This window comes from Mustela nigripes, chromosome 9, assembly GCF_022355385.1.
Source record: "Mustela nigripes isolate SB6536 chromosome 9, MUSNIG.SB6536, whole genome shotgun sequence".
Classification (NCBI taxonomy): domain Eukaryota; kingdom Metazoa; phylum Chordata; class Mammalia; order Carnivora; family Mustelidae; genus Mustela; species Mustela nigripes.
Window position 1 is genome coordinate 14,293,097 of NC_081565.1, and position 27,986 is coordinate 14,321,082.

A 27,986-nucleotide genomic window follows, 5' to 3' on the forward strand; every position below is an offset into this window, starting at 1 on the left:
AGTGTCAGGAGGCAGATGGCTCCAGGTCGATTTGCAACAACCATAAAATGGCCCAGAGAAGGGCCTGCTGGTGGGGACGGACTCCATCTCGACAGCCAGGGATTTATATCCTTGCCTTCTGAGACCTGCACACATGTGCATGGCTCCCTGCTTAGGTCTTGGCTGGACCTTCATATAGATTGGATGCTGCCCTTCTGGCTTCGGTTTTTCTGGAAGATGGCATCTACTGGTGGTCTCAACTGCAACATTGCAGCTCTGGTTTAGCTCTTTGTTCTGTTCTCCCTGACAAAAGAATTTGAATCCCCCATCTTGCCTTATGCTGGAACTGCCTGGTAGACAGAAGGGATTGGAGCACTGTGAAAAGAGCCCTATGTGGGCTGGGAATTTGGGGAAATGGTGTTCAATTCTCAGCTACACTAACTTTCCTTGGCCTAGTCCTGTTCAGTGCTTGATTCTCAGGCTTTCTATCTGTAAAGTGGATTAGATTTGTGGTGTTCCATCTTCCTTCCTTCCTTTTGCCTTTCTTCCTAGCTGCTAGCTGTTCATTTTCTCTCTCTCTCTCTGCTCTTCAGTGTGGGGAATAGAAAACTCATTTTCTAAATCAGTATTTGTTGCATGAGTGAATTACTAAAATGAAGATTCATTTGGAATCTCAAATTATAAAACAGAAAAAAGAGAAGATTCTCTTATGTAGCAGGGCTGGGGTCCTTGAGTTTCTGTCCCCCAAACAGCCCCTGAGCCACTTGGGAAGACCCCTAGAACTCTGGGTACCACCATTTGAAAACAACTGGGCGATACCTATTTTTTGGCTTTAAAATTTAATGATCACTCACACTGTTGTGCTTTACTTGAAAATACCTTGACCGTCTCTGACTGTCTGTAAGTTCAACAAGGAAAGACAAGAATAGGACCAATCAACAAACTATCAGAATGTCAGAGCACCAGATCTGGACAAAGCCTGGGGGTCATCCAGCTTAATCTTGGTGCCCTCTGTGGTTGATTGGGAGAGGCTGAGTCTGGGACATTGCAAGAATTCTGCAGTTATGGTGCAGGGGGAAAGACTCAATTAATGATGTCTATAGTGAGTGCAGGAGGGGGGAGTGCTGGTATGTATGCCATCTGTTTGCCACCCGTCTGTCCATTAATACTCATGTAATAGTACATATTGGGAACCTAAGGCAAGAAGAACTGAGAGCATAATTGTAGCCCACAGTTAGTAAGTGGTAGATCTAGGACTCAGCCCAAGTTTGTCTGGCTCTAGTTTTCCTATTTCAAAGCTCAGAAATGCCACAGGGCCCTGGTTGGAACTGTACTGTTTGGAACCATGGCCATGATTCTTTGAGTCCTCACTTCTAGTGTGGGTCTTCAGGATACCTGGGGCTCGGCTCACTTGCTGACCATTTTAACATCTGAGCTCCTTTATTAGATCAGCCTCTGTCCTCTTTCCCTACCTTCTTGCTCAGAACCTTCAGGGGCTTTTGGCTGCTGAATTGAGACTTGTCCCTTGGAGCCACACTTCCTGTTGCTGCTGTCTCTGGTTCTTTTTATACTGCCTGCTCATGACCCCCTCCTCTCCATTACCACACACTCCCCATTCCTCTTCAAGAAGAATGTGGGCTCCTGGAGCAGCTGGAACCCATTCCAGTGGCAGCTATTCACATGCTGAGCAACCTTGGGGAAATCAGTTCACTTCTCTGAGTCTGTTTTTTCCTCTGCCAGTTGGGCACAGTGATAGAATAATAGTGCCTATTCTAAAGACGACTGTAAAGATTTTGACATACTGTCTATAATGTGCTTTGGACAGGGTCAAGGAGTTATAGTTGACTGAGAAATGCCAGTTACTATACTACTAATGATGATAATGCTAACTGGTGGAAACCACTTCTCTCAGGCTTCATCATCACCATTTGGACACCAAGCTGATGGCCTGTTCCTATCTTCTTGTGATGATTATAAAGAATAATAGCAAAATGGTAGCTCATGGTAATTCTTCCCATTTATTGTTTACTATTTGCCAGTACTTTACATAGATCTATTTATGGATCTCTATCTATCTACGTATCAACCTATATATCTGTCTATCTTCTTATACTTCCTATTCTCAACACCCCTGTGAGGGAGGTACCATCTTTCTTATTTTATGGGCAGAAGAGGGAGATTGAGAGAGAGAGACTTAGAGAAGAGAAGCAACATGCTCAGGTCATATAGTTGGCACCTGGTCATGCTGGGGTGCTAGAACTTGCACTCCAATCCATCTATTGGTAAAGATTGGGCACTAGACACCAGGCTACACTGTCTCCCAGTGCTGTACCCTGTGGCCTGGACTTCCTCCTAGCTCTTGCTCCTGGGTGAGTCCAAACCCTCATGACAGCATTTCTCATTTTGCCATGCACTTGACATGGCAGACTTCCCACTTTCCACTAATACAGAGGCTGAGGACAGGCAGCAGGTTAAAAGACCAGAGAGGTGAAGCAACTTTCCTGGCACCTCCCAGCCACCAAGGGGCCAATTATGGGCATCAGCTCTTTCTTCCTCTCTTTCCCTGGGTGGTCACCACTAAGCCAACTGCCTGTCTTTGCCAATAGCTGACACACAGAAAGCCGCATATTGGGTCCTCCAAAATGTCACACAAACAGTCTGCATGGCACCCAGGTGCAAATAGCGGTGGGCTCCTGTGACATTAATAGTATTGTTTCCTGCCTGAGGAAAGCACGGAGTCAGGGAAATGGCTGGGTGTTTTCAAAGGGCAAGGTAATTCGTGTGACCAACAATAACATTTACAGTTATTTAAGCTTAGATAAGGGTAATTAAATCTCACGCTTCATGGGCTAAGCTGATTGCCTGCAGGGGTCAAGGAGGCCCCCCTCCCAGCTCAGCGTCCACAGAGTGATTACCAGGTGCATTGTGAGGCCTCACAGGGAACACGGCTTTCCTCGAAGGCACCAGAGAAGGCATGGCTTCTTTCTTAGCATCTTGGAGGAGGGCAACCATGCTTCCAGTTCAGTGCCTGACCACTCTGGAGAAAATCCAGGCTTTTAGTGGGACAGCTCTGGATTTGAATTCTGGCCCTAAGTACCGGATGACCTTACAAGTCACTGGACTTCTGTTAGAAGTCATGTCTTGTAGGTTGCTTGTAAAATGGACGAAGCACTGCATCACTGATGTATGATAAATAGAATATAGAACATAAATAACATAATAACATAAAGAACAACTAGCATGTTGGGGGGTGGTTTCTAGAAGCCAGACACTGTTCCAGGGAATTCTCACACAGGTTTTTAGTTCATTCTCTCATGGTCCTGCTGGGCCACCCCCCTTAGACAGAAGACCATCTTCAGACTCATCTCTATAAATGTGTGGCTTGCCCAGGATCCCATGCTATTTTTTATATTTGTTTATTGACTTATTTTTTGAGCTATAAGTGGCCAATATAGCTTATATAGCTATAAGCTATATAACCAACTAATCTGTAATTTGTCAATATTCCACTATGTATCATGTCAAATATGCAAGTTGAAGACATGCTACATGTTGGTTTGTTAGACTTACATGTTGCAGTTTGATGAGCACCCTGGTGTTAGCTAACACTGCTGTTGCCTCACATAATTATCCTTTCTTTTCTGTTGTGAGAACATTGCAGATCTAGTCTCTTAGCAACTTTGAAGTGTATAATGCAGTATTGTTGACTCTAATCACTATGCTGTGCATTATACCTCCAGGACTTATCTTCTAGCTGCAGGTATGTACCCCATGACCAACAACCCCCCGTTCCCCCTGTTCTAGAAGTCAGAGTGTAACAGGAAGCAGATGACACACACTAATGGGAGTGACAAAAGAGAGGCAAGGCAGGGTCTCTTCATGAAAGCACTGACGAGGAAGGTGGATATTGAATCAGCCAGGCTATGGGGCAAGGGAGGAAGCAGTTACCAGAATTTGAACAGAATAGCCATGACCTAGGACATGGGTGCTCTTAGGGACTGTGGGTTTGGCCACAAGGAAGGAACTTTTTGAGAGTGGTGTGGAACTGGGCTGGGGTTGGGGGAGGTGTTGATTACTCTGCCCTTACTGTCTTCCAATGCATAGGCTGAACCCATACTCAGCTGGACCAGAGAGGCCAGCTCCAAGGGCACAGAGCCAACTAGAAGAAGGTGAGAAGGACATGAGGGAACAAACAAAAAATATCCAGTCCTCTGCCTGGAAGGTGACAGATCCTGCAGGTGTGCTGGGGAAGTCTCCATGCATGCTGCTCCAACCAGAGTGTATACAGTTAGTGTTAAATAAATGGTAGCTGTGAAGTGTTTGTCTGCATCTTTCCCCATTCCAGCAGAAGGAAAATACATTATTGTCTCATCTCAAGTGGAGACTGGAGGCTCTTCCCCACTTTGAGTTGAGAATAGGGACTTCTTGTTCTATAGGGGGAAGGGACACAAAGGAGATGGGTAATTGCCATCTTACCCCTGACCAGCTAGCCCACCCTGGCTACCATGTGACGACTGGGTGGATTGGAGGGAAGGTGGGAAGAAGAGCTGGGAAGCAAGAACCAGATGGGAGTTGTGGGGGTCCTGAGGCAGGGTAGAGGTGGTGAGTATGTGGACGAAGCCAGGAACTGTTTTTGGGGGTGCTGCCCAGATGCAGGGACAGGAGGAATCTGCAGTGGGTGAATGCATAGAAGTGGAACTACATTACGCTCTGGGACCAGAAAGGAACAGCATCAAAAAGTGGACCACCTTCTAGAAAAATGTGGGTGTTGGTGACCCACTCACTGGCTGATGCCCAGAGAAGTGGAAGCTGTCAGAGAGCGGCTAATTGTTTCAGGAGGATGGCAGAGTTAAGGGATCAATTTATAGAGACGAGTTTTCCAGCTCCGGCAGGTAGAGGCAATTCAGTCCAATTTATGTCTGGCGAAAATGGTCACTTAAGAGGAAAATATTTGCAGATCGGTATAAATTCAATCTTGCCCCTAATGCCAGCCCCAAGCTGAGGAGGAGGGGGGATTTTCTGTTTCTTTCTTTTTCTAAAATCTCAGGGCACAGTCAGTACTGCTTCGGGGTGAAGGGAAATTCTGTTTGCCTGCTTTCTTTCTTCATCTGCAAAATGGGAGATTTAGCTCTGCCCTCTCAAAGCCAGGGTCTGCTGCAAAGATCAAAAGAGTGATTGAGAAGGACCTTTGTGAACTGAGATGTGGTGTATTTGTCTGATGGATACAGGATTTAACTTTTGAAATTATTATGACATTGTGCACTGTAACAGAAAAAAAAAATCAGTGAGCCTGATTTAAAATCTCCACTCTTTCACTTACTAGATGTGTGTCTTTGGGCCCATTAATTTGTCTCTCTGAAACTCTATCATCTCACCTGTAAAATGGGCACAGCACCTTCATGTCAGGGCTGTTATGTCATAGGAGCACCACTATGGAAGCAGGTAAGACTCTCCTGCACATGGATGGCACAGAGTGTGCACACTGAGGATGGCAACGCTTAGCTCATTGATGAAACCAGGATAGCGTTCATTAAGGAAAGCCTCCTAAAGTAGCTGCTGTTTGCATCCTCTGAGCACTGTGATTTAGGGTTGGCTGTAGGGAGGCTCTTCAAGAAACATAGAATGAGTTGTTTTGGGGAGGATGAAAGCTGTCACGGATGAGTAGAATCCAGGAAGGAGTGGAAGAGCAGAAAGTCAGACATTCTAGGGCAAAAGGCCAAAGGGGGAGTGGGCATGAAGATGGAAATGACTATTCCTTTGGGAGTAATGACATTCCTTTGGGAGAATAGCAGCACCGAATCTAGAATTTCTGGGCTGGGAAAGTCATTGAAATGATTGAGTCCACAAGTCAGAAGGTCAAACATACACACGGGGGCCAGTGGGGTGACTGGCATGAGTTAAGGTTGCTGAGTTGTCACGCAGGAGTGGCAAAGACTGTGGTCACCCAGACAGTGTATCTTATACCTCCAAGTGTCCGTATTCCAATGTTACAAAACTCTGTGCGGACAAACAAAGCACATGGACCGTTGGGTCACAAATGAGAGCCCTGATGTATCCAAACTTCACCTTCTAGAAAGCAAGAATGACACTCCAAGGGACGGGGACTTCCCAAGGTTAGTGGCTGAGGACTGGAAGGGCTGCTGAGAGAGGACAGGCTCTTGTAGAGTGGAGACCCCTCCCCAACCCAGTGGCATCCTGGACAGTTTCACCAAGAAGGAGACTTTTGGGTGGGGGCTAGGAGTTATCCTGTGTGAACTCCAGCTTTGGGGATTCAAAGCTGCAAATCTGGTACCTGGTTCCTGTTTGATCTTCACAGAAATAAGGTGTGTCCCCAGCTGTAGGGGAAGAAATGGGCTCAGAAACATGAAGGCACCTCCCTGTAGTCACACAGCCAGATGGGTGCAGAGCTGAGATTCGGTCCCAGGCTGCTTGGATTCCATACTCTGGTTCTTGCTTCTGCCCTATGCTTGATCAAAAGACCTTCTGTTTTTGTGCAGCCATCATATTATCTTCCTTCCTACCCTCACGTTCTCGGGCAGCAGACTCTCAGTGCTGTAAAAAGACTGGACCCAAACTATTCTCTTCACTCTGTTCCTGGTGGCTCCCGGCTGCTGTACCGGCAGGTAGGGCACAGAGCGTGGGCCTCCCACTGACACTTTTAATGAAATAGAATGAGAGTGGAGGCCAGCGAGTCAGGTGCTGTTGGAAAGCTTGCGTCACCATCAAAAATAGGCCCCAGGGCAGCGTGGCCCATGGGAAACTGTCGGGGCTCGGGTGGGGGTCTGAGCTTTCCAGAGCCTCGGTCCTCTTGTTCTTGGTCATTTTCATTTCTCTGGATGACAGTGAGCTCCGAGACAGTGTGATGTTTGCAGAGCTGCCTGCTGGTAGGCTGCAAATGTTTTAGAATTCCAGAAAGGCTTTTCTATTACCAGTTTCATGGTTTAAGACCCAGCCCTGCAGGAAGTGTCATTGAATCCTCTGACTCCAGCTTGCCTGGCTAGTCTCATTGCCCGCCAGCTCCTGCCCACCCCTCCGTGCCCCTCCCCACATACACACACGCACAAACACATCGCCCCAACCCTTACCCCCATAACATGCACACACGTGCACACACTTATATACACACCCATATGCTCACACAGACCTATGCACACTCATATTCACATGCTCCCTTGAACACACATACACTGACCCCTATACATGCATGTACACACAAAATTATACAAACACATACACACCCATACATACACACTTATACATAGCTATATACATATGCACACATGCACACCCACTCCACACATGTATCCACACACATGTATTATACACACATGTGCACACACACAAATCCAAACATGCCCATGTACACACCAATAGAAATGTGCACACACATAAACACACATACACATGCACACATGTATGCCCATGTTCACACATGCACACACACACCCATAAATACGTGCATACACACTTATGCTTATACACATACACAAATGCACCTATACACCCACACACATTCCCACACACAAAAACACAATGCATACTCATACACATATGTACACACACAAACACGTACACATGCACCCATATACACCTAGAAACACATTCATACTCATACACACACACACACACAAACATATACACAAACACACATACAGAAACATCACTCAGTGCTCTAGCAAGAATAGATTTCTTTTTCTTCTTTCTGCATTCTGTGATTCATAAAGCTGTATCACATTAGATTTACTCTTTGTCCTTCCCAGAGCCATCCACATAGTAGCTGTCTCTCAGTTGTTTCTAGAAGAAGCTTCTCCCTGGAGAGCAGACCCCTCTCACTGCCAGGGACATCTGCGGCAGCTGCCAACTGTGTGGCCCTAACAAAGTGACTCAGGATACCTGAAGGGCACTCCTCACCCCTTCCTCCCCGCTCCAGGTATGCACAGTGATCTGTTTGGAGACAGAGTGGTTTTTTGGGGGAGGGGGTTGCTGACGTAGATGTTGAAGGAGAACCTTCTACTTGTTCTGCAAGCATGTTAGCTCAGAGGTGCCCAGAGTTCTTATCCAGCCTGTGCAAGATACCTGTCCAAGAAGGAAGCTGAAAAGAGTTGAGCTAGGTTGGAAGTAAGAGAGAAAGACCTACGGACATAAGCTCCTTGGATCCAGCCATCCTAGAAGTCAGCTCTGTCCCTTAGACTTCCCAGTTGTATAAGTAAGTTGATTTCCCTGTTTTTTGCTCACAGTATTTTAAGACTCCATGGTTACTTGTTGTTACTTGTAATCCTGAGTCCTCATGTTATGAACAACACGATGCTAACTGTTTGATCTTTATGGTATCTCTGGTCCTTGTAGAAGTTCTCCAGTGTGGATATTATGCCCATTTCAGTGACCAGGAAGGCGAAACTCAGCAAGGTAGAGTCACTTATCCCAAGCCATCCCTCCCCCATCCCTTCTAATAGCCTCCATCATTTTAAAGGTTTTTGCCTGAAAGTGGCACGTGTCACTTCCACCCATGTTTCATTGGCTGAGGTGAATCCGGTCACCTTGCAGACTTCAAGAGGTAGAAAGAGCAGTGCTACCATAAACTTGGAAAGAGAGCTGAATATTTGTCGATGATGGCTTCAATGATTACCACATGTCACCGTGTTACAGGGTTCTCCACAAAGGAAGGACTTGTGGAGGCACAAGTCAGGGCCTGGTTTGGTCCTCATCTAAAGACTTATTGCGGCCTCCCACAGGTTTGGAAGTGTGTGCTCCATGGATTACAGACCTTATCATGTAGGACCCATTGTACCTACCTGTGACAGAAGTCTCTAGAACACGGATTATCATTATCTCTGTACCCCCATTTCCTGGCACAGTGCCTGGCAGTGAGTAGATGCTCACTGGATATTCACCAAAGGCATGAGTATGGGATTGCTGATATGTGGTATCTGCTCACAGTGGGGACTGCTGTTTCTTTTCATCTGGTTGGGTGCCATATGAAAGAGTGGAGCAGGAAGTCCAGAAATAAGAATGCATCAGGATAAGATTCCAAAGAGAGAAGGGATAATGCATGCCAGCCTGGAGTGAAAGGAAAGACTTGGACAAGGTTAGTGGGAACCAAACCAAATACCAGGAGACTCCAAGATGGTGTTGGGCTGAGTTTAGAAATCAGTTTCTTCTTTCCAGATTGGAGATGGTAGAGAATGAGACATGATCCAGGGAACCCAGAAGATATGTGAAAACCAAAGCTATTGTATAGGAGGAGAGCTTGTTTACTTTTTACTTGCTCCATGGTATGTCCTTCTTCTTTCTGATTGGAACAGTAGTCTCTCTGTGTATATGGACCACATCATCCTTATCCATTCGTCCGTTGAAGGGCATCTTGATTCTTTCCACAGTTCGGCGACTATGGCCATTGCTGCTATATACATTGGGGTACAGATGTACTGGATTTGCTCCTGGATTGTAAGCTCCCTGAGGGCTACCTCTGTCTTCTTTATCAATTCCACATCAGTACCACAGCACAGGACCTTGCATACACTAGTAACGGAGTAAATGTTAGTTGGTTTGTGCATACCAATGTGCACATGTGAATCCACAGAAAACAGGAGACTATTCCCAGCCAAGTCAGAAGATTCTCAGTAGCAGCTAAAACAGAGTCTTCACAGAAATATTATTATGAGACAGAAACACTGCTCACTCCCCATTATCCTCAGGGAGTAGGTGGTTCTCTGGAGTAGGGGTAGTCAGACAAATATGGGCTAAACTATTCAAACACAGAGAATTTTTTAAAAAGATATTTATTAAGAAGGAAAGAGAGTGCACAGTCACATGCAGGGTAAGGTAGAGCGGGAGGGAGAGAGAAGCAGACTCCCCGCTGAGTGTAGAGACTGATGTGGGTCTCGATCCCTGGAGCCTGAGATCACGACCTGAGCTGAAATCAAGAGTTGGATGCTCAACTGACTGAGCCACCCAGACTCCCCAAACACAGGGAGTTTTAGAAGGTAGGAAGAGAGGGAGGAGGGAAAGAAAAAGAGAAAGAGGAAAGAAGGAAGGAAGGAAAGCAAGTGGGAGAGAGAGGGAGAAAGGAAGAAAGAGGAAGAAACAAACAAACAAGCAAACAAAAAAACCAGACCACCCGGTGGTGTATCATCTAACCAGATCACGAAATTCCCCTATTTGTAAGCAGTCCCTTGACTCTACCATTTTGAGAACACTCAGTGTTGCCCCTACGATCATCCCATACTGCATGATGTTCCCACAAGGCAACACTCTTGGGGACACTGGCATATGCAGGGCCACCAGACCCTGCACTAGACCTCTGTGCTTTGTGAGTTCACTGGGCTGATGTTTACCATCCTCTGCTTTTACCGTCCTCTCTTAAGTCAGATTGTTAGCTATAAACATTGGGGTACAGATGGCCCTTCTTTTCACTACATCACAGTCGCCGAACTGTGGAAAGAACCAAGATGCCCTTCAACGGATGAATGGATAAGGAAGATGTGGTCCATATACACTATGGAGTATTATGCCTCCATCAGAAAGGATGAATACCCAACTTTTGTAGCAACATGGACGGGACTGGAAGAGATTATGCTGAATGAAATAAGTCAAGCAGAAAGAGTCAATTATCATATGGTTTCACTTATTTGTGGAGCATAACAAATAGCATGGAGGACATGGGGAGATGGAGAGGAGAAGGGAATTGAGGGAAATTGGAAGGGGAGGTGAACCATGAGAGACTATGGACTCTGAAAAACAATCTGAGGGTTTTGAAGGGGCGGGGAGTGGGAGGTTGGGGTACCAGGTGGTGGGTATTATGGAGAGCATGTATTGCATGGAGCACTCGGTATGGTGCTAAAACAATGAATTCTGTTACGCTGAAAAGAAATTAAAAAAAAAAAGTCAGATTGTTAGCTATTACATCATTTGACATGAGTATCCAGGTCCTTGCCTACTGGTCATCTCCCAGGACTTCATAAATGAGATAAGTAAACCTTAACATTCATTTCAATGAACATATAGTGAACACCCCTATTTTTCAGACAATGTGCAGTATGTGATTTAGAAGGTATGAGGTCTTCTCTGGGGCAGTGCAACGCTGAGGTTAAAAATATGGGTTGTATCTGATGCTTGGGGCACAGCCCTTGTTCTGTCTTTTAGTCACTGGGTGACCTCTGGTGTATTAACAGCCCTCTTTAAGATACAATTCACATGGTCATAAATTGGGGATAATGACAGTGCCTACCTCAGAGGTTTGATGGGGAGGATTAATCGTAGGATGATTGGAACTGTTGGATATTGTTTTCTCTGTAAGTAGCTTAGCGTCAGGAACGGGAGATAAGACTCATAGATAAAGTATGTATGGGAAGGTCACTTCTTGATGGGGAGGGTGGTGCCTCAGGAAGAAGTGATGAGATGGAGGCCTGAGGAGCCAGGAGGAGGCTTGGAAGGGAGGAGAAAGATGATCCACGCAGAAAGAACACAGGGTGGTAGAGAATTTGGAGATGAAGGGGCTTGTCCAGGAAACAGACGGCCCTGGGTATTGAAACAGTACGAGATAAGATGAGAAATACAAGCCGAATATAGACCAAGGGTTTGCAAACTATGCCCCGAGGACCATGTTGGCCCACTGCCTGTTTTGATATAGCTGGAGAACTAAACATGTTTTCTTTTTCATTTTTAAATGGTTGGTAAAAGAAAAGAGGAAGGCTATTTTGTGATACATGAAAATGATATGAAATAGAAGTCTCCATGCCCACAAATTAAGTTTTATTGGAATATAGTCACTCTGTTTCATTTATGTATTATGTATGGCTGCTTTCTGGTGACAAAGGCAGAGTGGAGTAGTTGAGAAAGACACTCTAAGGGCAGGCAAAGCTTCAAATATATTTACCATTTCGCCCTTTACGGAAAAAGTTTACTGATCCCTGGTCTAGACGCTCAAGTGACTTGAATGTCTAACTGAGGAATTAGACCTTAACCTGTAGGCACCAGGGAGACAGAGAGTTGGGGAAATGGCAGGAGCAGGGATGAAAGTGCCACCCTCCCAGATTATCAGGGGCTCTCCACACCCCCAGAAAGCTCCCGTCTCTTCTGTGACGGCCTCCAAACATGCACTTCCCCCAAACGTCCATCTTTGGAAGAGACAAACGCATTCTTCTCCCTTTCTGTGTTTGGATTTTTTTTTTTTTTATAAAGAATATTCAAATGGGCTTTCTACCTTCCATACTAAGTGCAGAGAGCTCTGGGCCCCATGCTGATCAGACTGGGCGCCATTCCGTAAATCATTTTGTGCAATTTCGTGTTCTCTCTCTCTGAAAGAAGGAGAATTAGTTTGATAGATTAAAGCCGTTTCCTTATTGGAATGGGCGTTTTGTCTCTTTCTTTCGGCGCTCGTCCACTGTCTCTTGATGCCTCCCAGGTAGGGAGGCCCTAATTTCCCCGAGTCGCTCTTGGTGAAGCAATTTCCTCTCTCTGCCAGCCCTATGGGGTCTCATTTGTCGAATGAGGGGGACTCTGGCTAGGGTGGAAAATGGAAGAGACAAGAAGGTGACCCGCTCCTTTCTGCTGTGATTCTGTGTTGTAAAATATTTCCAACTTAGAGGCAGATGCCCCTGGTTGTTGGTCAAGGGGGTTTCTTTTAACTCTGGCCTTTGCAAGGGCTGTAGAAGGACATATGGAGACTAATTGGGCCCCCACTGTGGGATAAACGGGACACGGGGCTCAGTGAATTCAAAATGAAATAGCTACATTTACAACCCCGCATTATGTACAGGCATCGTATGAGTAAACACCTGGCTTTAATGGCGAATTCCTCCTTACGAGGATTTTGATGAACTTAGTAGTGCTTATACTTTGGCGTTTTAAGGAATCGCCTGGGGAGCATGTTAAAATGCAGATTCCTGGCCCCCACCTCCTGGGATTCCGCTTTGGTAGGTCTTAGGTCACACTCGGGAATCTGTATTTTTAACAAAATCCCTGGATGATTCTGAAGTTTGGTGGTCCCAGGACACCCCTTGAGAAATGCTGTCTTAAGATAACATCTTGCCCTGGTGATTTTCCTAAGCTGGCATGAGATACCACTACCCCAAGTACCTAACACACAGAGGCTGCATGACCAACAGGGACAACAGGCATCCCTGGTGTAAGTTTTCCCATTATCTTGGTCATTATTGGGATTTTTCATTGCTGCATGTCTAATCCACGTGGTGTGCATTTATAGCCTGTGCTGATTCATATTAGATTCATGATGAACTTTTGGGGACTTCTGTTTCCTCCTCCATAGAAAGGAAAGATAAATCCCTAGCTTCCTGAGACTATCTGCGGTTATACTAAATGCTAGGGATTCTCAAGCAATCAACTTGCAGTTCCATTGCTTTGCTCCAGCTCCTAATTATATTTGCATAAATCCATGGAGGCAAGTTTAGCAGGGCCTCTTTCCTAGGCTCCGTGGTCTTCCTATGGAGTTCTGTGCCTAGTGATGCTCTCTGCTATTATAGGAGCTGGTTTTTGGACCCCCACAATGAAAGACACACAGTGTCTTTCATTGCCTTCTGCTGTAAAAGGTGGGCTGGAAAGAAGTGTGTGTCAGGAGTCAGGAAAGCTGGGTCTGTCCAGACGTTATATCTAGTACCATACCAAGCTTCTATCAACATGGGACATAAATAACACACACTTTTCTTTTTCTTTTCATATTGATTTCTATTCATACCTTTTTTTTAATTTTTCTATTGACACTGTTTCTATTCATACCACTCAGCATGACAAAACTATATTCCTAATGGAAATAACTAGAGCTGGATTTCAATATCACCTGGGCACATTGTTATGCCTTTCATACTCACCTAACTTCCTACTGTTGCAATGGCCACTTCATCCAATCAGTGACTCCCAAATGCAGAGCAGTCACTTTCCCTGAAGCTTCCCTTAAGAATGTAACTTTTCCAAGGAGTGTTCAGAGTTACGATGTTCTTTTTAGAACTATGAAGTCCTTGGAAATTTGTGATAAGAGTTCTTTAGTCTTTAAAAAAAAAAAGATTCTTTATTCTTGAAGGAGATCATCTAGGGCTACCACACTACTGTGTATTGAATATTGTTCTGGGCATCTGGGCTGGAAAAATGAACAGGTGGTGTCTCCGGTTTTGAGAAACCAATAGAACAGTGAGAAAGATAGATCAAAACAAAACAAAAATCCCAGAAGTGTTATGAGTTAACTAAAGGTTTATGCAAAATATATGGGGACAAGAAAATTAGCAGAAAGGTTGAGGGCTTGGGGAAAGGAGTGGATGGAAAAGCCATCCAGGGGAGATGTGTCCTGGAAGCAGGCTTGGGGAAGAGGAGGAGCTCCTGCATGAGCTCTGGGACTCAGGGAGAGTCCAGAAATGGGCATGAGCATATGCAAAGGCCCTGAGGCAAGACATTCACTTACTCATTTGCTCAATCATTCAAAAAAAAAAAAAGAAAGAAAAGAAAAGAAAGCAACTTTTGAGGGATCTAACTAGTTCAGGCACAACATCATGGGTTTGCATGAAGATAAATTGATTGCACATTTGGAGAAAGAGGATGAATCTTATTTTCATAGTAGGGGATGCTTACAAAATACAAATCTTGAAAAGTACTTAAGGGCATATGGCATAGAATTTTACAAACCAGTAGAAGATATTTTTGGGCAAGATAGAGACCCCACAGTGTGTAAGAAAAGGAGGTACTCAATCCACAGAGTTCACAAAGAGAGGATCCTAAGAGATAAAGCTATAGATAAATAGGATCTCTGAATTCCTAAAGCCTCACCTTCACCCTGCCCTTGTCAATCAAAGACCACTCTTTAAAGCAACCACTTCAACCTAGATCCAAAAGCTTCCCAGGAGCCTGGAGTCACATCAGCCTTCCTTTGGTGTCTTTGCTATGATTGATAATTTGTACCAAATTCATTTTGGGAGGTTGTTTCTCTTCCCTGACATACATCACAGGATATTTTTATAGTTTGATGAATCTAACACATCTGTGTAATCACACAGTTTCCAGAAATCCAGATGTTCCCCAGAGCACCTCTGGCTCCGGCGCTCTTGCAAACATTTGCTGTAAACACCAAAGGCTGTTTGTTGGTTTTAATGTTCTAGCTCATCTCATTACCCAGTGAAGGTGAAAGATTGAAGCCAGATAGTGTTGCCAGTAAATGTTTTCGTCCCTAATGCATCTATTTCTAGCGACTGATTAGTATGCGGCAGGGCCCACAGACCGATGCTGTCTAAATGGCCAATCGCATTCCGCCTGCTGTGGTACAGAGAAGGAAGTCGGCCGGTGTGCAGAGCCCCTTCTGTTTTTTTGGCCTGAGGTCTTCAGCTGAACAGAGTGCCCAGCCAGCTGAGCTAAGACAGGGAAAAGCAAGGGACCTTTATCAAGTCCCGTATCACTGGTTACTGGGATGACTTTTAAAAAGTGAATGAGTTTAAGTATTTGTTCACAATCACCTAAAATACAGACAAATCTTAGCAAAAGGTAGCTATAATAATTACTAACACAACCATCAGTCCATAATGGAAGACGTGTTCACCTGTCTTTAAGAAGCTCTGTGGTAGTGGAATTTAACTGCACAGTTGGGGAGAGAGAACTGAAATGGGAGTCAGGGGTTCAGACTCAAGTCTCTTATAGTCTCTTATACTCTTAGGCAAATCTTCCCCTGCTATAGATAACCAGGTTGTTCATTTGTGAAGGGAACACATTACTTCAGATGATACCTAAGGCCCTCCCAGTTCCAGTGCAGCTGACTCTCTCTCATCCTAAGGGACTGGTGCATGGAAAGCAAGAGGGAGCATCTTTAACCGAAGAGGCTGCTAACTGATCCCTCTGGAATGGAGAGTGTAGCTACCTTTGCTTTGGAGAGCTTTAAACAGCAGACAGGAGATTTTTTTAAGTGAAGAGCCTTCCCCCTCTCTGTTCCTTCTGGTGGAAGTCCCCTTCAAACCCCCCATCTCAGTTTTTAACCCCCCCATCTCAGTTGAGTTCTTATACCTCAATGAGGCCTTTCTCTGATCCTGCCCAGTGGCCCTCAAATGGGATAAATTAAGATCCCTCTGTTTTTATGTCACCCAGCATCACCAATTGAGACTATTTATTTTGTAATTATTTGATTCATGTTCATATCTCCCACTGCACTGAGATCTCTCCCTCTTCATAAGAGTCTGGACCAGGTCTATTTTGACCATCACCATTTTACCCATACCTGAATGTGTGGATAAATAAATGAATGAAGTATTGCCTGTGGGAAGGGAAATGGGTTATACATCCTCTTTCTGGGGTCTTGGAGCCCCAGGGTCCTTTACAGAATAAATATGGGGTATATAAAGTGTTGGGCAAATACAAACACTGGTCAAAAAATCAGAAAAGAAACACTTAATATCAAGGACAACATCCAACTTTAGAGAAAGAATGGACAGCAAAAGGAGCAGAATGAATGTATTGTTAAAGAGAAAACAAAAAAGAACAAAGAAAAGCAAATTCAGGGCAAAAAGTTTGAGTGTGGGAAGGACAGGGATGATTTTCTGACAGAAGCCTGAACATCAAGGATGGCACCAAACACATTAAATATTTCACAATGATTATCAACTTATTAAGAGAGAAAGATTGATTTATTCTTATGTTCTGGAGAGAGACTTGTGAGAAGCAATAACCCATCTCAAGCACAATAAGCTCGCCTTAATCAGAATAGATAAGGTTTAGAGGATTGAGGGAGATTAATTGATGAAAGAATGAGTCCCTGGGGTTGTGTGGGGAGGCAGTGTGGTGAAGGGGAGGAGGGAAGGAGGGAGCCCTGCAGATTTGGGCTGAAGACTGGCTCATCCCTCGGCAGCTGGGTGACCTTGGGCAAGTCCCCTTCCCTCTCCCAATCTCAGTTTCCTTTTGTTTAGAACAAAGGTTGATAAATGAGGACCCATGCCAAATTCAGCCCCTCACTTGTTCATTTTTTTAAAATAAAGTTTTATTAAAATATCCTTTGTCAATGCTTGCTTTTGTGTTACAATGATGGGGTCATTGCAACAAAAAGACCATGTCCCCAAAGCCAAAAATCTTTACAATATAATTTTACAAAAGAATTTTGATGACTCCTGCTCTAGAAAGATGTAAGTTACAACCATTTCACAGGCTTGTTCTGATATTCATTCACTGGGTGTCTGACATGAGGAGGTGCTCAATAAACGTTGGTAGTGTTTGGTCATATCAATGAATCAATGAATGATGAATCAATGAATCAATGAATGAATGCATGAGTGGCATGACATAATAGAATGGTAAAGACAGATGCGGGGTCAGATCTTTGTTTAACTCTCTATAAGCTGTGTGATCTCAGGCAAATTATACCTTCTCTTTCAACTTCTCTGTCTTCTATAAATTGGATACAGCAAAATCTAATTTGCAAATGGTAGCTGATAAATGAAATACAGTGTGAGTATTTTGAACATAAACCCTCAAAATGTCTTGTTCAATTAAAAGCCTGGAGGAGGTAAAAATAACTGCCATTGGTCAGTCATTGCTTCAGAGGCAATACAGTCTCAAGGAAGTTGTTGGGAGTTCTCAGCCCAGCTTCAGCAACTACCTCCACTAGTCTCCGACTTGGAATCATGGTTCAAATGGAGCCATCGCTTGAGTCCTAGCAACTGCCTGCACTTAAGAATGAATGAATGAGTTCTGGCTAGGACTCTCTGTTGGGTAAAGTCATTCTCTCCAGTCCTTTGGGATCATCTCTGAGGTCACCTCTAATACTTCTTAAGTTGTTTCAGGACAGTTACTTGGTCCTTTCTACCCTGTTTGGGCTGGAAGAAATGCTGGGGCCATAAACCAGAGGATACTCCTACAGGTCTTTCCGAATGTTATAGTTGGTGGTTCTTAATACTCCTGACACACTGAAATCAACTGAGGGCCTATAAGTATATGTACATGTCCCACATCAAAGAAATGAAATTAGAATTTCTGGGGCCGTGGGGTCAGGAATCAAACATCTTTTAAAAACTCTCCAAGGAATTTTCTAGAAGCTACGTTTTAGCCTTCATAGATTGGACCCTGAGGCCTCTTTGGATGGTTTCTGGACAGTCTGGGGCATGTATGAGATAAGAACTTGGCTCACATACTTAACTGGACTTTGATCATCTTCTTAACTGAGCTAGAAGGATTTTGGCAGGAATAGTCTGAAGTTGGATTTGGGGTCTGAGGGAAGCCCAGTGGTTCATCAAACATCAAAAACCCAAAAGTCTAATCCTGAGGGTAAGAGGATGATCTTGAGTTAAAAGGATACCTTTTTAGGGCCCAAACCTACTGCTGAGGGTGGAAGCAGAGTCTTCCTGAGTTCTTTAGAGCCTAAGGACAATGACAACCTCTTAATCTTAATCTTAACTTTTTCCCCAATAGATCCCCAAGGCCATGAAAAACATCTGGGTCCAGGTAACTAGTTTAAGAAAGGGCAGGTAAATCTGTATCGCTGAGTTCAAGGGGCTCATGGTTACCTGCCTTGGAGCAAGGCTGTGTGACAGAAGTGAGGGTTTAGGACATCAGAGTCCTGTACGAATAGAAACAGAAGGAAGCTTCCATGGGAAATGGGCTCTGTCTCCCAGGGGAGGCCCAAAGGCATGTGATCAATTTGGACAGATTGGCTAAGTTGGTTTTTAGGGGTCTCTAAGGCTCAGCCCAAGACTGAGCTAGATTGCCCAAGATCCAGTCTATACTAGGCAAGGATGGGAAATGAACTTGATATTTTAGCATGAATCTAACCAGTTAGTTGTGACTGCCTAGCCACTGTGTTAAGAAGGATTCTGATGTCATGTCTGGCTTGATGGGAAAAGCACCATGTTTCATCAGGTTGGCTGTTATGCTATGAGAGAAAGGAGTGGCTTATCAGCGACATGGCAGGAAGATAGTGTGTGGGAAGATTAGGAGGCATGAGAAAAGTTCCAGGAGAGAAAAAGCTGGGGCCAAATAGTAGACCCTTAAATGCCAGGATGGAGAATTTGGATTCAAAATTTTTATTTTTTATTCTGGTAAATTCTGTTATGCCTTCTAAACAGAGGTCTAACATAGTCAGACTGAAGTTTTGGAAGTACCTCTTGACTGCAGTAAGAAAAGTAGCCTAGAGGAAGTGGTGGTGGCCCTGGGTGGGGAATAAGAAGACCAGTGCAATCCAAAGTGAAAGACTTGAGATTAAAAAGTTGATGTTCTTCTGACAATATGTGAGTGCATCCTATGACCCAGGCATTGGTCTGGTTCTCATTGTTCAATGCAGAGTAAGACAGGTATGGCTCCACATCTTCAGGAGATCTTGGCTGGGAAGCATATCACTCTCTGTCTGCTAGCTGGGGGCCCAGGAAAGCCCAGGTTGTCTTCCAAGTCCACACCTGAAGGCCTGAGAAGCAGGGGAGCCAAGGGTGGAAGTCCCAGCCTGGGTCCAAAGGACCAAGAACCAGGAGCACCCATGTAAGAGCTCAGAAGAAGATTGTGTCCCAATTCAAGCCCTTTTTCCACCCTTTTGTTCTGCCTAGGCCTTCAACAGATTGGATGATATCCATTTGCACTGGTGAAAGCCATTTTTATTTACTCAGTCTACCCAATCAAGTACTAATTTCTTCCAGAGGAACCTCCCCCTGCCACCGCAAAGACATACCCAGAAATAATGTCTTAACAGTTGTCTGGGCATCCCTTAGCCCAGTCAAACTGACATACAAAATTCACCATCATATCTTGTTACTGCACATTGTTTGTCCAGAAGTTTGGGTGATGGGTCTCCCCATCTCAAGCCTTTCTTCCTGAAAGGGGAGTGACAAGTTTCACTTAGTTGGACTTTGATCAACAATGGGAGATGCTGCAAAAGACCCCCAACTTTACTGAGTGATTTTTTTAAGTGCCAGGAACCATGCTATGCAGTTCTCATAAGCTTTTCTATTTAATACTTAAAAGAGCCTGACTAGTTAGGATTATTTTACCAGTCTCATCTTGAGGCTACTGGAACCAGAGCACAGTCCAGAGATGCGAGGTCTCTTGTCTAAGATCTCACAGCCGGTAAGCAGAGGACCTGGGATTCTACTCTCATTTGAGCCATGCTCAAACCCACAAGTGTTCACCACAACACCACCCTTCTATCCCTGTAATCAGCTACCCCGCAGGTCTCCTTTCCAATGTTAACTAGGCAAGCAGGTGATCTGATGCCACAGGGGCACTGCACTCTGATCGTTTCTCGTTAGTAGTTGTCTTCTCTCTCTCTGTGGGCACTTGGTTACATAATACCTGAAAATATTAAATTAGTTTTCCTTTACAGGAAATTATGTTCCATTAGGGCCACTGACATAGCTATTTTGAGACCTCCAGGAGAGTTGTGTGCTTTTTGGAAATGTCTGACAAATCTGATTGCTCTCCGGCAAAGGGTTCTCTGAAGACCTTGTGGCTGGTGGAGTAATTAGGCATTAAGTGGCTTTAATAATAGAAAGAGGAGGCCCAGACAAGAGCGTTCCACCTGTGATCATCAGAGCTGCTTTAGGTCCCACTTCCAGTGGAGAAAAGAAAGGGGGCGGAGGCATGCGGTGATCTGCAACATTATCCCGTGATGTCACCTCCCCGTCATCACTGGGCACCCAGAGGTGATGGCCCTGGGGAGGAGATACAGCCAAGGGACCTCCTCTTCTCCATGTCCTTCCTCTAGGGGGCGCTGCAACCAACTGCCATGGGGTCCTGCTCTGCTTGAGTCTTGCCCTGGAACAAATGCCTACCGAAGTACAGGTCCAGTCCACCTTAGTTTGCCATCAAAATCCTGCAAGATGTAGCTTCTGTGTATTTTTTTAGAATGCTTTTTTACAGGAAGCTAGTAGCCCTTGTGATTTCCCAATCCTCCCCCGTGTTTGACCTGTAATTTCCCCACACCCTGGTCTTGCCTGTCATGCTTCTTCCACCCAGAAGAACCTCCTCCTATCTCCATATTTTGGAATCCTACCTGGAGTTCAAGCCTCAGCTTCAAGACCACCTCTTCCAGGAAACTTTCTTAAAATTCTCCTGCCAAAGAAAACTCTCTCTCCCTTTTTCTTGACCATGTCACCTTTTAGCATCTTATTACTTTTCTTCTTATATTATACTTATTTTAAACAAATCTCACCTTTCTTGTTATATAGGAAATTTTTCAAATGGAAGGGTTACATTTCATACCTCTCACCCCATCTAGTTTTCCTAGCTCCTCTTACAAAGTTCTGCACACAGTAGGCATTTAATAAATATATGCTGTACACATCTGCCACTGTGATGATAGAAAACGTAACTAGAGGGCGCCTGGGTGGCTCAGTGGGTTAAGCCGCTGCCTTCGGCTCAGGTCATGATCTCAGGGTCCTGGGATCGAGGCCCGCATCGGGCTCTCTGCTCAGCAGGGAGCCTGCTTCCCTCTCTCTCTCTCTGCCTGCCTCTCCATCTACTTGTGATTTCTCTCTGTCAAATAAATAAATAAAATCTTTAAAAAAAAAAAAAAAAAAAAAAAAAAAAGAAAACGTAACTAGAGACTGATGTCCCATGGCCATCTGCCTACCCATTCATTTTTTTTCTAGTGACATTTCTAATCCACCCCTCAACCTTCCTGAGCTCTCATGCATGATATCTCTTGTCCCAATGTGGTATTGATGCAGGTTGGGGAGTGGGATGTTAAAACCCAGGACATGGAAATGTTTTGGGCATAAGCCTTAAGACACAGATCCATAAGAAAGCATTCGTTTTCCTAAAGGGGAAGTGCATTTCCATCTTCAGCTGGATTTGATATTTGGTATGGGGAAAAGGATGAAAAGGGCACCGATGTTTCTTACTTGCTCCATTTCCTAAGGCACTAATCCACCTTCCCAGCCTCATTTCCCATCATGCAAAACCTACCCTGTGATCTAGGTACACCAAACTATGCACTCATCCAGCAGCATACGGTGGGTGGGTGGGTGGGGGGCGGCTGGTGATGTCATTCTCTGGTTCCAATCTCCCTCCAGGATGGACTTGATTAAAGAAAACACAAAGATTCAGCTCAGAAAGAAAACCAGTATCAGAATTCACTACTGGTACAGATGCACTTGATCTCCTTTCTTGAATTTTGACTATGGAATTCATCTACCCTGGGGCAGATGGACAAGCTGGCCCAGCAAACAGAAACTCACTTGATGCTGCAGGACCAAGCCTGTGTGACCAGCACCCACCATTTCTGGGCAGAGACAGGTGAAGGAATCCTCAAGAGAGCTATCTTTACTCATGCCTGGAAGATACCATTCTTTCTGGCTCTTCCCTTTTATCTTTCCACATACATTAGCCCTTTTGGATGACAGGGAGAGCTGTTCTTCAGGCTCACCAATGAAATTCATTATTCCTTCCATGGAGACAGAGGAGGATGGGATGGGACAGAGGAACCTGAGATGTCCTCAGTTCTAGAAACCTCTGTTTCTCTATAGATCTGCCACAGCAGAGATTCAAGTGATATTTTCCCTGACATATATGGTATATCCACCTGTCATCATGACTTTGCCCAGGCTGAACCCTTTTTCCAGAGTGTCCCTCCTTCCTATCTCCAGCTGACAAGGTCTTACTCAAATGCTGTCTCTTTCTGGAGGTCTTCTTATCTCTGTCTCCATTCCTCCCCAGTGGTATTCAATAACCTCTTCTGGGCTTCCTATATCACAGCACTGACCACGTCCTGCTGGTGTTCTGGAGACACATGATGTATCTCTTTTCCTCTTCTCCATTTCTACCCCTGCTCCTGCATTACATTCTCCACAAAGGACCACCCCTATAACTCCAATGTTTACCTTTAGCCTGGCAAAAGATTGGTGATCACAAATGCTGATTGAATCTGCTCAAAGAATCAGCTATCTGGTGGTGTAGGGCCAAAGTACTGTGATGTCTAACCTTGGCTCAAACATGGTCCTCTCTCGTTGATAAGACCAGGTTCCTTCTTGGCATCCCAGTTCCCACTTGGAGACTCTCAAGCATGTGATGCTGGAGGAGCTACTGCTCTGGACCAGCATGTGAAGACCTATCTCACAGTGGCCTGCCCAGCAGCTCCCCTGGCTTTACTCAGGGCTGACTGTCCTCCAGTGATATTCTGCTCTTATCCTCTCACAGATCAGTGGGTGGCCCTGTGTCCTACAGAGGACATGTCTGTGGCACAGATTCTGAGCATCCCCTTGTTCTCTAATAACACATGTGGTGAAATAACTTGAAAAAGAAAACAAAAACAAAAACAAAACAAAACCATGAACAAACACAAACAGAAGAAACAGAATCGTAAGTGCACAGAGTAAACTGGTGGTGGCCAGAAGGGAGGGAATGGGGCAGATGGGCAAAATAAGTAAAAGGGATTCAGAAGTAAAACTCCCAGTTATTAAAAAAAAAAAAAGTCACAGAGATGAAAAAATAGAGCATGCGAAATATGGTCAATGATATTGTCGTAATGTTGTATGGTGACAGATGGTGGCTATGTTTACTATGGTGAGCACAGCTTAATGTATGGAATTGTCGAGTCACTAAGTTGTACACCTGAAACTAAAAGAACATTCTACATCAATTGCACTTCAGTTAAAAGAAAATGAGAAAGGGGGGGGGGATGTTGATCCAGTGGTTGGGAACACAAAGATGATATTAGATGATTTATGAAAAGTGCTTAGCTCAGCTCATAGTAAAAAGACTCTCAGTAAGTGGTAGCTACTAGTACCATCATTATCACCAGAGAGGGGAATGATGTACTCAAGGTCACATAGCTGGTTAATGTCAGAGCTGGATCTGGAATTTGAATCTGGAATTTTAGGCTTTAGGTCCCCTGTCTTTCTCTTGCCCTTCCCAATCCCCCACAGATCTGTGTCTACGACCTTCCAGATCCCAGTTCGGTCTTGGCCAGACTCATTCTGCCACTCAGCAGAAACAGAAAATAAAAATACCCAGAAACAACAACAACAAAAAAGCCCCACACCTCTTCTACCATGATGCAGGGAAAAAATTACCCTTAATTACTGGGGCTTCTCCACAATTACAGGACGTGCATTTGAACTCTGAAGGGTCCTCTCCTGAGGATAACCTTTATTTGCCTGATTGCGTCTGTTCAGTTAATTCTGGCTAATTACTATTTTCTTCCTATTAGATTCTAATTATATACAGTATTTTCATTATAAAGCGTAATGTTTCCCAGAGAACCATGTCAATTATACAGGCAATATTACCGGAGGTCTGGTTTACCTCATTAAGCCCAAGCGATGAAGCCATGCATCTGATTAAACCCACAGTTTGCGGGGTGGACTTTAACTATATGTGGGTACCAGTGACTCTCACCTAGAACTTGCTGGGTGTGGGAAAGGACTGGAGAGACTGGAAAAGCCCCTTGAAGGAGGTGGAAATCCATCTGGAAGTCTTGGCTTTTCTTCAGGAAATGCAAGCACCGAGCCACAGTGCCTTGGTATTTGTGCATTTACATCCTCAATTTTGTCTATTTCTAAGCATCCTGTGATTTTAGTTTCACTGAGGTATTGATATAATGTGTTGGTAGAAAAACAAGTCTTATTCTTGATTCAAAGGCTTTTGGTGGGCCACCCAGGATCGCCACCTCCGTCCGTCACATCTTTCTGAGCTCCTGATTTATCCATCCCACCATTGTCTTGTATCTCTACTTGGGTATCTAGCAGACATCTTACCCTTAGCATAGCCAATAGAGAATCCTTGATTTCTGTCCTCCCTGAACTCTGAAACTAATCCTCCTTATACGACCCTCACCTCAGTAAATGTCATAACCAGGTGCTGAAACCAAGTGCCAGGAAGTCACACCGAGTTCCTTATTTCCTTCATCTCTCCTTTCCACTCCATGGGCATGTCCTGTGAACGCTCAGTCTCAACTCTATCCTGGATCCATCCCTTTCTCTTCTCCATGGCCAACGACCACCCCCATCCAGGCAATCATCATTCCCACTATGTAGTGGCCTCCTAAGTGGGCTCCTTGTTTTGTTTCCCTCCTCACACCTTTCTTCCAACAGTAAATCAAGCACAACAGATCAGACCACGTTAATCTCTGCTTAAAATTATTAGATTTATTGGTTTTGGGGGTTAAATCCAAGCTTCTTATCATGTCTATATGACACTCCATCATTATTTTTTTTTGGCTTATTATTTAACAAGTATTTATTGAGGGCCTATTATGTACAAGGTACTATTCTGGAGAAGCTGGCTCCTGTTAGAGAATGAAATAAAGATCACCCTTATGTGTGCCACTTGTTCATATCATGTTGATAGGACTTAATATTTCACATGTGGGTCTTGTCCAACTGGATTGTCTAAGAGGTCTGGGTCTGGATCTGTCCCCCATGTTCCTAACCTAACCCCAGCACCGGAAGCATCTCAAGACATGTGAGCTACTTTACAGTGATTTGACACTTGGACAGGAGTTGGAAAACAAAGTTGATTAAAAAACACACTTTTATTGGATTCTAAAGGAATTAATAAAAATCCTCCCTTTGGGGATTAATAAAACAGGATTTTTTAATATTAGCCTTATTTTTTTCTACTTTATAAAAGTATTTTAATCAACATTCTAGGTTTTCGAGAATGGACTCAAGCTATGTTCTCTGCTTGGGTGGGTGAAGGGTTGTGGTGAAGGTTTTTTCAGCTCATTTGCAGATGACTCCCATTTTTTACAGTGGCTGCCCGGTCTGAAAATGTTGTCACTACCGTTTCCCTGGTCAAGATGCATAATAATGGGGAAGTTCAAGCAAAAAGGGAAGTCACGTTTCTTGAGCATCTCACCATCCAGGAGCTAATTTTTTTGGATCAACCATAGGTCATCATAGTGCTGCTTTGTTTAGGGAGGTCCTGTACGTTGTGTAAAACCCTCAGTGAGTTAGTTATGAGCTGTGGGAGCCAGGTTGTCTGGGTTCTAATTCCAAATCTTCCACTTATTGGCTCTGTGTGACTTTGAGGATATTTGTTAATCTCATGCTTCACTTTCCACATTTATCAGATGAGAATCATAGTTCCTACTTCCTAGGGTTGTTTTATTAAATGACAAAATCCACATAGAACTATGCCTGGCAGATTTGTGCTGCCTACGTGCTGGCTCTTACCATCTGGTCTAAACCTGGGCTGGTCTCCATCCAAATCACCATTCCGGCCATCAATAAACACTACCAGCAGCACCTGTGCTATTCAGTGAGTGCCCTCTAGAACCCAAATTCTAATCCTAATAAAATTTCAGACACGTGTAGGGTGCACATTATTATCTAACTTTTCAGGTGAATAATGCTGAGGCTCCCTAACATCACTTGTCCAAAGTCAAGGGATAGGTAAGTGGCAGATCTGAAAGTCACATAGATCTGCCTGTACCCAGAGACCATGCTCTTGAAAGTAGTTAAAAAGTTCTGTAACCTTCAAAATGTAATATACTTTATATATGGAAGGTGTTCTAGACTAAACTATGTCACTTGTCTCCCCTCAAACTCATGTGCTAAGGCCCTAACCTCCAAAGTGGCTGTATTTGGAGTGAGGGCCTTTAGGGATGGGGGGCGGTGTGTGATTCAGTCACAGTGAGGTCATTAGGGTGGGGCCCTTGTCCAATCTTGTTGGTGTCCTTATTAGAAGAGGCAGCACACTAGGGATGTTCACACACAGAGGAAAGGCCGTGTGAGGACACAGAGAGAAGCAAGCCAAGGAGAGAGGCTTCAGGAGACACGAGACGTGCTGACACCTTAATCTTGAACTTTTAGTCTTCAGAAATGTGAGAAAGTAAGGTTCTGTTGTTAAAGCCAACCAGTCTCTGGCATTTTATAATGGCAGCCACAGCCAACTAATACAGGAGGGAACATCATTAGTGGGAAAAGAACAGAAAGGTATCAGGTGACTTGATCTTTGTTATCAGAGTGTTTCCAGTGTTCAGTTCCATGCTGGGCTCCCAGCAGAAGCTTAGACATGCAAGGGCCAGTGTGTAGAAAAGTGCTTTCTTTTTCAGGACTGAGGGGGGCACCCTCAGTACAAGCCCCATGGCATCCTGGCTCCCCCATCCTTTCTCTGAACACCCTGCATGGCAGTGGCCTGCCTCCCGCTTGGGACCAGATGCCCCATGAAGACTGGAATTGTGTGTGTCTTTTTATTTAGCGTGGACACAGCACAGGATATCTCCTGCAGAGTTATATCCTGGCTGCATGTCTGTAGGACAGAGAGGTCCATGGGGGCAACTTTCAGTTCTACAGACTTTTTCCTGAAGGAGCTGCCCTGGGCTGGGCAGGATGCTCAGGTGCAGGGAGTGAGCTCTATGCAGCAGGCCCGTTGGGCTCCTGCCAGAGCACCTGCAGTCTCTGAGTTTGGGACAGGCACTTTGTTTATGTGAGCATCAGGGAACATTAGTGGGGTTACTGAAGATGCATGGCCGGTAGTCAGCGTGTGTTTCTTGCTCCATTCTCAAGTCCAGGGCAGGCCTCGGAGCCCCTTGCCAAGTGGAACTGGAGCCTGAGAGAGGGGCACCCTCGGACCCTTCTCCGGGAAGGGACTGCTGTGGGCTCCTGCAGCAGCAATGCTGAACGAGGCTGCAGCTCCCACTCCATTTCTGCTCCCGCTCACATCAGGGTGAGAGACTGAACTCATTCATTATGGGAAAGAAATTAAAGAGAAAATGCTCCAAAAGTTTTCCCTTAAAAATATGGAGTGGATTCAGGGTTATCACTCTAAGCTTGCCCTCACTGTATTCCAGTTGTGTTCTTGGATGGGAATGACCTTCCAGGCTGGGAGCTGTCTCCTGAACTCTTCCCCACTCTGAGTGTGCTACAAGAGAAGAGGTGAAGAAGGAGGGAGACCCACTGAACTAATGGAAAAGAATTATTTTGTGAGCTCTTTGAAGGTTTCTTTCTCCCAAATTACTCCCTCCTGAAGGCCTGAAAGATTTCTCTTTGATCTGTTTGGCTCTCAGAAATTTATCCTGGGGGCACCTGGGTGGCTCAGTGGGGTAAAGCCTCTCTCTGCCTTCGGCTCAGGTCGTGATGCCGGGGTCCTGGGATCAAGCCCCGCAT